Genomic DNA, 15,101 nt, shown 5'->3' with positions numbered 1-15,101 from the left:
TAAGCCCCTTAGAATATAAATTATGGAAAAGAAATCCTCGTTGTGATTTGGATGTGCGATTTACGGGCATAACAGTCGCCGTGGTGAACCGAGGGGGAAACAGGAATCAATGGTTAAATCAGCGGCATTTAAATCAATGGCCGCTTTGCCTGGATAAATTAGGGCTTTTATGACTTTTCTATCACATTAACATCAAATATTCAAGAGGCACCAGATCACTTACCCATTAGGTAGATCGCGGTATGACTGTGTCGTCAAAATAAACAACGACTGCACATTCAACTCAGATTGTGCTGCATGTATGGTGGTGACGCATAAACAGAAGAGCTCAGGTCAAGCATGGCGGCCACAGATAAGGGAAATAAGGTCACAGACTAACAGGGGAGAACGCGCTACGCCAAGGTGAGCAATGGCTATGACATTTCACAAACTAGGCTAATTCCCCAGAAATTTTAGAAAGGGCACGTTGCACATTATTGCATCACGATCGCGATCATGTTCGAGGCGTATCAGGGTCACTCTTTTTCTCTCCCGTCGTTTTTCTCTTTTCTCTTTTCCTCTTCTCTGCCCGAAAAAGAGACATAATCCACCACAACAAGCACGCACCTCTATTACCACACCTCATGCTGTGCACTCTGAAATAAAGCTGGATCCGTGGATATATACTGAAACTACTGAGTGGAACAAAGCAGGAATCTCCCGGTGGACAAATGCGAGTCAAATTCTTATCTCTGCCAGACGTCGCACAGACATCCTTGGTCTCAAAATGGAGGACACGAGGGACCATTGCGAGTGCACATGTGGACTTAAATGGGGAGCAATGCCTCCATGTGTGTATGTGGATGCGATTAAGAGAGAGAGAGTGTAGGAGTTTCCTCGTCAGCATGTGGGATTCCCTCTGTTTACCCCTCCACTTCCTGTCCCAGCAAGGACGCATGAAACACTCTCCAACTCCCCTGGCAGGAAACACGAGCCCGCTCTGCTTTGTGACTCATCGTGACCTTCAAGCCAAACTCTTGTCACATGACAGTGAACGGAGAAACCCATGGGGCAAATTTAAATGAATACAAACATTGTGTTTGTACTTTAAGTGTTTTTTTTGCAATATTGCTTTAAGGGTAAATTTAGCCACTGAGCTAAAGTCGTAATATTTTTATATATAAAAAAAAACATCGGTGGCAGTAGTTCTGAGTCAACTTTTCATTTATGGCTTTTAGTTTTCTACCCTCTTATGAGCAGAAGAAGCGCTGGGATCTACCATGTCATATTCAGATAAATAGTAGCATTATGCTACACTGTAATTTCGCCAGGAAGATTCTGAGACTGTGATGAGAGGATTATTGAGTCCTCAGATCCGTCTCAGCTCACTCTTCAGCCCGGGATTACCGAGCGACTCCACCTCCGTCAGGAAACACCGTAGCCAGGTGGAGCCGCGAGTTGTACAGTGCAATATAAGTGTAATATTAACTTCACATATGCCTTTGATAGATGACGCTGAAGGAGAAACTTTAGGTGGAGTGAATCAGCCGCCGTATTTGGATCCACTTCAAACGTCCTCCGTGATTCAGCTGCAGATCTGAACACATGGCAGAATGTGGATTTATAACAACAGGGAGCTGGGGAACCTGAAATGATGCTTTCATCAAATCTTATAGAAATGTGAGAAGAGTTCACTTGTTCACCACAATGAGCACAGAAATAGCAAGAGCACTGACTGACTTATAACGGTTATGGCCACAGGCAACTTCAATGTGTGCGGCTCATTAATGAAAAAGTGTCTGTTCAACATCAGCGTTTGTAGTTCCATTGAAATGTAATTTCTCACTCGTTTCCTGTTATTCGTTCCAAAAAGGTACTCCCATAGGAAGTTAGTATATTTAGGCTATATTACTTGTGATATTACCTCTCAGTAGTGCCCCCACTTTGGTAATTTAACACTCATTTAGTCTTCATTAAAAACTGAAATAACCTGCTTTAATCAAAGCAAATAGTAATTTCACTCTAATCTCTGAAGGCAGTGTCTTGATTGGATTATTACAAAATCCCTTACTGACCGAAACCAGCGAACTGTTGCGTCAGAATTAACTACAGCTGACTGAGCGATGAGTGGCTGGTGTTTCTCTTTGAGATGTCTGTCTTGGAAGTGTGCGCTTCCTTCCTTTTCCTCCCCTGTCTCTGGTGTCATGGGCCAACAGGCGGAGACAGGACCGGCTGACTGTGAGGCTGGACTACATCAAACACAACACCAGACACTCTGCAGCCGGAAGACAGACAGGAACTGTGAAGCTCTGCTCGACTCTGTCGCTGTCTATCTTCAAAAAAGAAAGACAAGAAAAGAAAAGAAAAGAAAAGAAAAGAGAAAAACAACAACTGACCTATGGCGCAGTATAGATGAGGGTAGAGGGTGTTGAGCGGGCGGGAAGCGATGTACGCCATCACTCGGCCTGTTTTTTGTCAGCACGTTCTTCTGTTCCGTCTGAACTTTATGTTCAAGAGGAGAGAACATTTGAATCAGCAGCAGTATCCTCATTCATTCACACGCCTTTTTCTTAGTGTAGCGCGATTACGAAACACAGCAATTTTGTATTAAAGGGTTATTTTCAGGGGGGTGAAACTAAACTTTCCACTTGACCTGTGAATAATCAAGCAGCATAACAATAAAACCAGGTTCTTTCTGTCGTTTTCCCCCCTGCAGCTTTTTGACATTTACCAGAGTGGTCTTCTGATTTAATAACTTGTGAACGAAGGGGAAAAGAGAGGTAACGTGTGCACAGCATTGACAGCACGTGATCCATCCGTCATTCCATGTTTACGGCAGACATATGTAGAATAAATGAATGGATTACGTCCAAGAATAGAGGTTTTTTTTTTTTTTTAAAAAAAGCAGTTACTTTGGTTATTAAAGAATATCGATCGACGAATTGAGACACAAACTGTACATTTCAGACAGGAATCCGAACATGTCAAATGTGAACGATTGCAGGCACAATTTAAACCAGACCAAAGCTTAACGAAGACCTGAGAAAAGTAGCAAAAAGCTGGATCGGATCAGATCAGCCATAAGATGTCAGTCAGTCTGCACAGATTGTCTCAGCCAGTCTGGGGAGTATTGATCTCTCTGATTGATCTATGGCTCTGTCCATCTGCCTGATCTGGACCTTAATGCCACAGAGTACACAAGGAAAAAAGAAAACAGGTGGGGAGGGGAGGGAAGCATAGCAAAGGGAAGATAAAACAGATAAGAGCACAAATAGCATGGTACACCAGGAACTGAAGAGGCAGAGTAGGAGGGGATAGAGAGTCTAGCCAGTCTAGTCTGGACAGCTGGTGTTGATAGCTAATCTGCCCATTGCTGGCTCTTTCTGTAGAACATGAAACCCAGCAACCTGATAGCATGAATTAATAAATGAACAATTTCTTCTACAATGGGGGCCCCCCTGTTTCACTGGGGTTTCTTTACACAGACACAATACATACTTAGAGGGGCCCACAGGGGTGTTCATCCCCTCAAATACTAACTACCCAGTCCACTGGATGACTGAGAACCACTTGATCAAATAATGACACCAGGAGCTGATATCCTCGCTCGTGTAGCCATTGGAGTAATGCACAGTGTGGGATCTGTGAACAGCGTTTGGGAGGGAAGTGACTGCAGCTCCTCAGTTTCTGTTTCTTTTCTTGGTTATTTAGAGCAGGCCTAATAAGCAGCGTGGGCGGTGAATGAGGAACCATTAGTTCAATAGCTGAATGAAGCAGCCTTGTCTTGCTTCTTTGCCTTTCACCCACCGGCGATGGGAACACCTGCACACAGAGACACAGGGACAAGGGCACAGGGGAAAAGAGGAGTGTTGGTGTTAAAGGGTGGAAAGGTGAGAGGAGAGGGGAAAGAGTGAATGAATGAATGAAAGAAAGAAAGAATCGTGCCATTTTGTTTTCTTCTTCCTCCAGCTATTAGTGTTAGTGATACATCCTGGGATCTCTCCTCTGTGGCTCTTCCTAGGGTCTAAGAAAGGACAAGAGCGACTGTAAAACCCTTCGAGGCGAACTGTGTTTGTGAATGACTTGACTTGACAATTGATGCAGAGGCTCTGTAATGACACCTTTCCACCATACAGTTGTAGCATGGCTCAGTTTCTTCTTTTTTGTGCTTTTCCATTAGTGAAAGTACCTGGTACCTGGTACTTTTTTTGTGCCTGCTCTGGCGAGCAAGGACATTTCTAATATCGTAATATTTAACAGAGGAGTCTGGTGTGTTTAGTGACAGCACTGCTGACAGCCGGCGACCGTGAGCAGCATCACAACCCATTCAGCTGTACTTTACGTGCGCTGGGTAGCAGGAAGTACTGAACTAATCTTTGAAATGAACTGATTCTCATAATTCAGTACACTAGTTTGTGTGTTTGTGCCGCGTATAAACATCATGCACAGCATACATATGATGACTCCGCTCATGTTGGGGTGGTACTATAGTAACGGAACAACCCAAAGTGCCAAACGCAGTACACCGGTTGTGTTAAGAGCATTTGCACTGTTTTCCATCTTTAAGCTAAGCTCAGCAAACGGGGCAGTGACTGCAGTCGCCTCATGGAGCGATCACACACACATGTTCTCACCTCGTGCTCGCAACACGGGAGGTTTTGCACTTGACAGCTGCAACTGATGAGATTGATGGCGAAAGGTGAAAGGGAGAAGAGCAAAGATATTGTGGGTGCTGAGTGAGGCTGCGTCAGAGGACTGATGTACGGCGAGGCAGAAGCAGCTGGAGGGAGGTGGGGTGTGGGTGGCGGTTATAGGCTTGGCTGAGGTAAAGCCGGCAGAAAGGGCACAGAGGAAAGCGGAAAGAACAGAGAGAGAGAGAGAGAGAGAGAGAGAGAGAGAGACAGGGGAGCAGGAATGCAAGCTATGTGTTGATTATCAGAAAACACAGGGGCCGTCTGTTCCCTACCCTGCCCAGGCTTGGAGGCACAGGGCTGGGTCCCTGAGCAGGTGTGCAGGGTGGGTAAACAGGAAAAAAAGGAGGAGGGGCTGATACACAGTCATGGAGACAATAGTGGGAGTGAAAAGGAGAAGAAAAGACCAATTAAAGACAGACAGAGATATATAAAAAGAAGCTCTTGATGACATCATCGCCGCCAGCGATCGTTCGCCACCAGGATCAAACCAGAGGTCAGCACTGGTGGAGGAGAACGGCGCACAGGCTTGCTGGAAGCTATCCTGGTCATTAGTGTCTCTCGCGAAGGCTTAATAAAGAGCTCAGACACTGGTAGTCCGTATGCCTTCCAGCATTAGTCTGTATGGTTAGATGTCAATATAGAAATAGCAGTGTATCAGAGGGATCAATGAAAAGGAGAGGTGAGTATAACTGGAACACTGTGACCCTGCACTGACCTATCATCACCAGAACACACACACACACACACACACTGTCCACCCACTTGCTCCTCTCTCAAACACACACGCACACACACACACACACAGTTGACCTTTCACCCGATTGGTTTATTGTCACACACACATAGTTCTCATATTTCCTCATTTGTCTGTCTTGTGTTCGCGTTTGCCTTCAAATTCAAAGCTGCTTGGTTAAATAGTACTGTATATATACGTGTGTGTGTGTGTGTGTGTGTTGACTCATCGGCCACTTTATTAGGTACGCAGGACACCAAATTAAGTGCCAGTGTGTGGTCTTCTGCTGCAAGGACTGACATGTGCTTTCATGGTTATCTGCATACCATGTCTGTAACAACTGGTTCATTGAGTTACTGTTGCCTTTGTGTCTTCTTGAACCAGTCTGGTCATTCTCCGCAGCCACGTCACGTTCAATGTTAATTAAATCACATTTTGTCCCCATTCTGGCTAAATGCTGCCATGCAATTGGCTGATTAGATAACAAGCAGGTGAACAGGTGCAAAGTAACCAGAATGGAAAGCATAATAACATATTTTTGGTATTTTAATAAATGTCACTAAGACTGTTTTGCTCCTGTAGCTCATGAGTCATGATATGAAATCACAACTATGTTTGAAAAAAGGAGCATTTGTGTAGGCCAAACAACGTACGCACGACCAGCACATCTGTTAACCGTGCCCGAGCTAAGAATAAGACTCTGTTGTTTTTATCTTTCTGAGTATGTTAAGCTTTGAAAGGGCAAATAATTGGCTTGTGACTCTGCAGAGCAGCCTAATTAAGCAGAGATAAATCAGCAGAGACCAGCGTAGCCCTTCCTGTGTACATACAGTATGTGCACACATGCTACACAAATACACACACTGTCACTGGTGCCTTGTCAGCCACTGCAGCTTCTGGTAAAGAGCGCAGGCTGTGGGAGTGCAGGGACATTTCTCGCTCAGGGAAGTGGTTGTTTTTTGTGGTCTCGTTTTAGCTCCGCATGTTGAGAAATGGCCAAGCGCTGCTTTCATTTCGAGCTGAGAGGCTATAGCAATTACACGGCGCGCGTCACGTGACCGAGATGCACGGATTTTTACTGCACCGCCGAGGCCCTCCAAGGCTGATATGCCAAGAATGAAAAATAACGAGTCCACTCCTCCCCCTCCCCCCCACCGCCACTCTGACCCTCCCCTTGCCTTGCACGCACTCAAATAAACTCACTCACACACACACAAGCACACACTTATCTTGCCCTCTGAATGGCTTCCAGGCCCATATGTGCATGCAGCTCATCTGTGCATTTATCAGTCTCACACGATAATGAATATCTTGCTCTGGAATGAATGGATTCGCCAATAACACTCCAAATGTTCCTGGGCTAACATGGCCCCAGCCCGTAATGCTCTTATTGTTCTCAGTTGTGTTTGCTCTATTGAAATATAGATCAATATCCAGAGACAATAGATGACCAGCAGCATCAGATGAAAGCAACGAACACTCATTTAATTGGTTTGAGAGTTGTCATTAATCTACACCGGTGTGCGTGTGTGTGTGTGTGTGTGTGTGTGCTTTCTATTGTCTGTTTGTCTTCTTACTTTGTTTTAAAGTACTAGTCGATGTTTTCTCGCTTTCCCAAAGACAGGCAGAGCGTCTTTTTCTGGTCAAGGAGGACATTGATGAATTGCTGTGAGTCCAGCTGGAGAGGCACAATTAAGATTCCATCAGGATAAAGGTAGAGGTAAATTATTTACATTAACAAGCAGACTCAAACAAAAATCCCACCATAAACGGAGGAAAAAATGTACCTCTGGAAGCTGTAGGAGTTCTATAAATTGTTAGCGCTTTTAATTAATGAGCCAGGCAAGTGTGTGTGTGCCACACCCATGAGTGTTATGTGTTAGAAGACATGAAGAAATTAGACTGAATAAACTATTCAGCCTATTACCATAGGACCATTTCTCCAAGTCAGGGAAAAGCAAGTTTAAAATATTGTTATGTTATGTACATTTATGTCAGATTGGAAAATAGCAGACTGTGAATGAACTGAATATATAGCTGGTGTGAAATAGACAATCGACTATTTTTTTAGGACATGTCTCGCCGCAGAGCCTCTTTCCAAGTCCGTCCCAAAAACACCACAGTACCACAGGAACCAGGAGTGAGGTGAATCGTAACTGTAAAATATAATAATACATACTCTGGAACACATTGCCAACCGAAATCAGATTAATATCAGAAATAAAACTGTTTACAACAAAGGTTACGTGCTGACTAAAAGAAAACAGAGCTGTACCCATTAATTGTTTTTGGTGTACGATTTATTTGACAATTCTTATTGTGTGTAATCTAGTTCAGCTTGCAGTTATTACGTATATGCATTAGAGCTGAAACAATTACTCGATGAATCGATTATTAATCGATTACTTAATTAATCAAAAATTATTCCTTCCTCCCGGACCCTCTTTTTGGGGTCCCTGTTCGAAAATGAAATGCCCAAACTAAATAGAGTATATCTCTGCAATTACAAGCTCTATGTGAATTATCTATTATCGTTTCACTGTAGATACCACTGTGCCAGCGTAAATGCAGATGTAAATAAATGAATAAATAAATCACAATAAATGAAGGATTTTTTCCCCTCACCCAAATAAATATTGCATTTTAAAATAAATATCACCTTTAAAAATGTGCATTAGGAGCTTAAAAACTCACAGAAGTCATGTAACAACACGTGGACATTAGCTGTGCAAAGTCTAATGATGCTGAAGTGAAGCAGAGTGAAATTACAGAGATGCCGAGGGGACTGTAGTTTGGCACTATCTATGCCATTTAAGAATATAAAAAAATATTAAACCCATTTCATTTTATTTACATGTCACCATTGGTCTAATAAAAACTTGTTTTGAATTAAAAAAATAAAAAAATAATTTAAAAAATCAATATATTTGGGGCATTTTTCTCTGGAGCGTCAGAACTCTGAGCCTCAGCCTGTTCAGGGCCATAGCTCCAGGCTAGCATTGGCCAATCTGGGTGATTGACAGCTCGTTTTAATCCTCTAAACCAATAGAATCAAAACAATGGCCGTCTGGAGTGACCAATCAGACCAGGAACAGGCCCCAAAGCATGCTGGGAAGTCTAGTTCTCCGTTAGAAGCGGTTTGTTCCGGTGGAAACAGCTTGTTTAGCTCAACAACAAAGGTAAGACAACATTTCTGGTTGTATTTCTTGAAAGAGAGTTGTTATTTTGCTCTTATTTTGCGGCTGGATCCGTGAGTTTTGATCGTAGAGTGATATAAATGGTACAGTTGTAAACTGTGAAGTCTCTACTATCGAGCAGACATGTTGTTTTTTTTGTCAACATGACGGCGCTGATTCTCCAGTGCTGCTTTTAAATGTTTACACTAATTTGGTGTTTTCGGCTTGTGTTGGTTAGATTACTTGTCGTTTAGTCTGTGTTTGGTGAACAGAAGAATGTTTTTTATGAGTTTTTAGCCGAGTTTCGGAGCTTTCTGTGGGTATGCAGCATGTCAATATTGGTCAAGGGTAAAAGTGCCTTTGATAAGTGTGTGTTGTAGTGAGTTTTACTGCCCCTGTACCGGGGGCAGCCAGGAGGAAGTAAAACAAGATTTCTTTTTTTTTCAGCTTTTAAATGTGAATATTTTCTTAATTTCTTTACTGCATATACCAAAGAAATCACTAAAAGTGAATCATTTTGGTTTGTGGACAAAACAAGACATTTGAGAACCTCATTATTTCCAGGTTTGACAAACACTGGTAAACATTTTCTTACTGTTTTCTGACATTTTATTGACCAAACGATTACTCAATTAATTGTGAACATAATCGACAGATTGTTTGATTATGAAAATAGTCGTTAGTTGCAGGGACAAGAGTTGCAAACTAGCAATTGTTATTTTCTAAACTCCATGTACAGCACATCTGTTGCATTATTTGTATTGCAACTATGTTAACTGTGTTGTCCCTATTTAAATTCTATTCTATCAGGTAACAATCATAACTGAAGTTAAAATGAAAAGGTTATCCTGTGTATATACAGTAAATATACACGGACACATCACATTGGCTGCTGAGTCATACACATCACCATGCTGACTAAGAATAACTAACAAGTAAACAGGAGATGCAGTTTGAAAAACAGGTCTATCATTATACACTTCTCATCTAATTTTGAGTTGGCATTCAAGGGTGTATGACATGCGTGGAAATTAACTGAAGGCAACGACAAGTTCTGCTTTTCTGTCTGTGGTTATTATTTGACCATGTTATTATTAATATAATGGATTCATTTGTATGTGTCATTGAGTCAAAGTTATGATTCATTTCATGTTGCATGTTTTTTTTTTAAAGAAAAAATGGCAGAAGTGACAAAACTGGGACTGTTTTTATTTTCTTTTTTTGTTCATAAGAACGAGCCAAGCAAACTTGACGTATTTCAATCTGACTTCAAACATTTTGAGTACTGCCCAGGTGTTTATGTAGTTGGTGAAAAAAAAACCCCAAAACAATAGGTTTTGGGGTTTAGGTTATAGGTTATAGGTTGTGCTGAAAAAAAGGATATCATATATATATATGTATATATGTGTATACATATATATATATATATATATGTATATATGTGTATACATATATATATATATATATATATATATATATATATATATATATATATATATATATATATATATATACATATACATATACATATACATATATGTGTGTATATATATATGTGTATATACATATATACATATATACATGTATATATACATATACATATATAAATGTGACACCTTTCAGTTGACTAGATCCACTAGTTAAATGCTAACGTTGTGCTTTTCTGCAGTTTGTTTTGTGAAATGTGATCTTATATTTTGTTGCTTTAAGTTTGTTTTTTGGCTGCTTTCTGTCTGGATTATTTTCCAGAGTTCATGTATGAAAACCTGAGAATGTTTGGTTTCCAACTGCTTTCCAACTCCATACACAGGAGAGATAGAGAGACAAGAGAGATACGCTATTATAGAAGAAATCAGTAACCTAAACACATCTGTGCTACAAAAAAAGTCACAGTGGAAAACTATCTGGTTATGAAACACCAATTTTGGACTGGATTTGTTTGACAACTTTCCAAAACAAACTTTTCCCTCGTGTGACATTGAGATAACTCTACTAAAATGATGACCTATGTCACAATGGGGTTTGTATACATGCTAACAATTCCTCAGATTTATAATGGTGGCCTGTCTCCTGTTATATGCTTCAATAAAGTCTCCACTCTTTTTTTACAATGATAGGTAAAATGCACATCTAATTTTACCACATGACGGCCCACTTCCTCTCAGAGATTGAGTACAAACACAACGTACAATTTTAATATGGTGCTCTTGTTATGAAGCCAGGCTTGTGCTTTCCTTTTCCTTGTCAATGTGTCTGCATGTAAGTGTGTGATGGGTTGCAGGTGTGCTCGCTTGATTGAATGACGTGTGCGAGTGTCTCGGTGGATCCTGGCAGCTGATTGGTTCTGTAAAAGGAGGTTTCTGTACAAGAGATAAGTATCCAGATCATCCCATCAGCTGCAGTGGTCATTGGAATTCCCTGGACCATTCACAGCCAGTAGACATTTTGAGCTTGTTTTAAAATGTCGTGTTTGCATTCAATCGTAGGTTAAAAAAGTTTTTCACCAGTGGTAATGTGTGTAGTCAGTATTGGGTCAAATGGCTACAGAAACAGCATCTGGGTTGACTAGACTAAAGGTGCTCATTTCTCTTGTAGTGATGCGGATTCTGACGTCATTTCTGGTGCAATGCTAAGGCACACATTTATCTTCTAGTCCAGGAATGGTGTTTATCTGCTTTTCAAAACTGGGTTAAGATAAACCTGCTAATTCTGTTGTGCTATACTGTGGTGCAAAGCAGCTTTTCCATATATCTCACTCTCTGGAGAATCTTTTAGATTTAAGAGGCCCTTAGGTGCAGCTTTTACCCTCTCGTCCTTGATCACTGATATGTGATTTGCTGGCAGAATGAAGCAGATTACCACATGAGTCTTCACAGTCAGAGTTGCCCTTGGCTTGACGGGCTTAATCAAGCAACATGTCTCTGAGTTTAGGCCCTGTGTGTGTGTGTGTGTGTGTACCCACCAATGTATATGTATGCCCACACATTCTCAACATGGAAGTCTAAAAAAGAGAGAGATCGTGTGTGGGTGGGATACATTTTGACAAAGTTCCCTATTTTTCAGAAATAATCACTTGTTCCCTTTACAGAGACAAAGTTGTGTGACTCCGAGGCTGCTGGGAAGGCAAAGCCATAATAAAAAACTGTCTGTCTCTGTCTTTCTCTCTCTCTCCGTCTGTCTCTCTTTGCCTCTACCACTCCTGGAGCATCGGACCCTTTTTCTTGTGGCCACTAACAAGGGGGTGTGGCTGTCACTGGAGGCGTTCGGGGCTAAATTACCATATTAATTAGCTCATCTTTTGACCGACAAACACAGAACTGAAATGTCACCACACTCACATTGGCCGGAGGAAACACAATTAGTGTAAGTCATTATTGTTTTAGCAATGCCCCATGTTTCTCACTCCATTTCCTGCATCCTCCACTCCTCCCACTCATCGGCTTCTTCTGCTCTCCCTCTCCTGTCTTTGTTGTTTGACCCATACAGGCCTTCCTTCTTCAGCAATGGCAAATTACAGCCCTGGAACTCGAAGTAGAGAGTGTTCATTCAGTAAAACATGTTAATCCTTGTCCATCTGTCTGTGTGTCTGGCTCTTCCAGTCATCCTAATGCTTGGTGTGTCTATTTGTGAGGACCAGAGGAAGCACGTGAAGGAAGCGGAGGAGGTGGCGCCTTTTGGAAACGTTTGGATGAACAGTTTTCAAAAAGGCTTGCATCACCTCTCCGTGTAACCTGAAGAAAGATCTGAAACTAATAATAAAAACAATGCACACATGCCAGGTTCTGTCACACACTCATGATCTGAGTGGAACTGCAGTTTCCAGATATTAATTCTGGATCATTTTTAGGAGTTTTCCATCCACATACGACATGGTGGGAGACTGTCTAGTCCAAATGTGCTTACAACTGTAAAAAATGCCTGTTTATTTCAAGGTGAGGGCTGAAACCTATCTTGAGCCTGCAGGAGACAAGTCACTTGCCCATTTGCTCACTGTACATTTTCTGGAGGTTTCCCATCTGAATTTCTCACATGAGCTCATTCAGAAATGATCTGCACATTTAAAATAAGCCAATTTCAGTTCTGCATTCTTCAACTATGCTTCCTTTTTCGGAACGACTGCAATGACTGTTTTAATGACGTTTTAAATGTATTGTATTAAAGGAATAACTAAAAGTTTAAAGTATTGTTGAGTTGAATGAGTGTGTGCGTGTAAAAGTGGGAACATTTTTGGGTATTGTGTCTTGGTTAAACGGAATTTTGTTTATGTAATTTTATTTTGTTAATTTAGAGATTTTGTTTTGATTTTTGGTTTTCTTTCATTTTCCCTTTTGTTAGTTGTTCAGTTGTTATATGGTTTATTTAGACCGGTGACCTGCCCATTTTTATAGTTTTGTTAAGCATTGGAGTTGTTTATTTTCTGTATGTAACCCCACTAATTTGCTGTTGTCCTCCCCTTTTTCAGTTGCTGTAGTCCGGTGGTGGCGGTGCTGGTGGTCTTGTCTTGCTGTGTACCTGGGAGCGGGTTTTTCGTCAATGACACGTGTGCCCGGTGATTTTTGCCTTCGTCCATTCACTTTGGCCTCAGCCCTGATTAGGTTTTCCCCCCCTTTTTTGTTGGTATGAATGAGTTTTATTGAAATTTTAGCATTAATGTTTAATAAAAATTATATGTTAACTCGGAACCACGTCTCTTGCCCCCTGAGTAACCTGAACTGTGTGCCTTGTAGTTCCCTGGGTGAAATTCCCAGGGTGGCGTTGTCGAGCTTGTAATATTAGTAATCTCATCGTGTCATCTCCTACCGTCGCCACAGTGATATAGTCTGATTTGTGGGATCATGCTTCATATCCTCAAATCCTTCAAATCCTACAGAAGAGTATGTTCAGATTACCAAAGTTAGTTTTGGTCATAAAAGTTATAAAGTTGGCAAAAAAAGAGAGATTTTCTCACGTCTACTGTCCAGCCATCTTTATTTGATTCAGGAGATGGATGTGAATTGGTTTTGTGTGCCAACTTTGAAATTTATTGGAAAATACTTAAGAACAAGGAGGTCGATGCGATGCTGTCTGTGTAGTGAGCCAGAAAAGAAACTAGCAGCAGACATTACAGTGTGTGTACCACATGTAGTGTGTATTTCTTTTGATCCAAAAATCTACATTGTGGCGCAGCGCCCTCCCTCACAGCACCAGTGCTACTTTGAATCACTATTAATGTCTTTGTGTATTCTTGGTGCTGACATCAGATGAATAAGTGAAAACAGAAGGGACTGTGAGGCTCAGATGTCCTCCTGTGTAGATCTAACACTGGACTGCTGCCTCTGTGTTCTTGGATGCTCTCGCGGGCGCTCTCATCATTTTGACATCAAAGATGCTGTACCAGATCTCAGCCCCTTCACGTGCATGATAGCTGCAGGTTACCTTGGAACCTCCCATCCACGTCTCTGGGTGGAGGCTCACGTGTGCACGCATGCATCTGTATTCTCTGCCACTCTTGCATTTGATCTTTATATAGAAGTAGGCGATGCACTGGACCAGATGAACACTGCAGTCTGATGCTGGACAGGAAGTAGTTTGTCTCCTGTTCCCTCCTATAATCTCACACAGGCAGACCACTGTCTCATTAAGGTAATGGATGTGTCGACTAATTCGAACACAAAAGGTGGTGAGGAAAAAGGTGGAGGCATAGTGCGCTGTCAGTATAATTTGAGCAATTCAACTCGTCAGTGGAGAATTTGTGTCGTACCTGCTAAGAATTTTAAAATCTCATTACCTCTTTATTTTATTAAGATTTTTTCCAGTTTCTTTTGTGCTTTGCGGAGGCCCTGCTTGTGGGACTAATCCTTCCTCGTCCACTGTTGTTCCACAATGTCCCATCTTGTTAGATGTCCTGGTATGCTCAGACAAATCTTTGTACTACCACGATCTCAGATGCTGCAGTAGAAATAAACGTGTTCCATATGCAGACAGTTCACCCTTAATTACACCGCATATTCTTTTTAGTTTACTCTTTTTCTTATCTTATAATCTTAAATCACCCCTTTCAAACCCTGTAGAAAATAAACTATGCTGAGCTTAAACTCATGCAACCAAACAATCTAAGAACTCGTAGAGAAGGGGAAAAACATCAGTACAGCCAAGCATGTTTACTGTGGCACCACAACCTGTGTTCATCTACATGTTGCATTAGAATGAATATCCCTGACTTAAATTAGTTTGAATTTGTTCTCACTCAAAGTTTTAGCCCGACTGAAAGCCCCGTCTAGAAATTGTGATTGATGAACAGGATCATTTTGCATTTGCATGTGTTTGTCTTGTCCAGTATGTGCAGTATTTCAGCTGCAGTGCATAACCTTTAAATATAAATGAACGTCTGCTACATTCAAGTCTTTGCCAAATGAGTTCACTCGGTGCTGGTTAAGCCTATCAGCTCCACACAGATCTCCTCTGTGTTTGTCCAGCCCGTCCTCGTTCCGAGAGCGTCATACAGCGCCGCTCTGTCACTGTCCCTCAGTGTCGCCTTAC

At 41.6% G+C, this 15,101-nt stretch overlaps 1 long non-coding RNA gene across 2 annotated transcripts; it reads left to right on the top strand.

Annotated features, from left to right (window-relative positions):
- The first annotated feature begins 10,191 nt into the window (after nt 1-10,191).
- Nucleotides 10,192-13,264, top strand: LOC122780401. Of its 2 annotated transcripts, none has more exons than XR_006361693.1 (2): nt 10,192-11,945; nt 13,045-13,264. It is a non-coding gene; the product is annotated as an uncharacterized LOC122780401 (long non-coding RNA). The 2 variants fall into 2 exon arrangements; XR_006361694.1 differs by having other exon boundaries at nt 12,069-13,264.
- Nucleotides 13,265-15,101: the final 1,837 nt, after the last annotated feature.

The sequence above is a fragment of the Solea senegalensis genome, linkage group LG14 (assembly GCF_019176455.1).
Source record: "Solea senegalensis isolate Sse05_10M linkage group LG14, IFAPA_SoseM_1, whole genome shotgun sequence".
NCBI classification, from domain to species: domain Eukaryota; kingdom Metazoa; phylum Chordata; class Actinopteri; order Pleuronectiformes; family Soleidae; genus Solea; species Solea senegalensis.
Note: the sequence above shows the minus strand (reverse complement) of the source record. Positions and strands in the feature narration are given on the sequence as shown.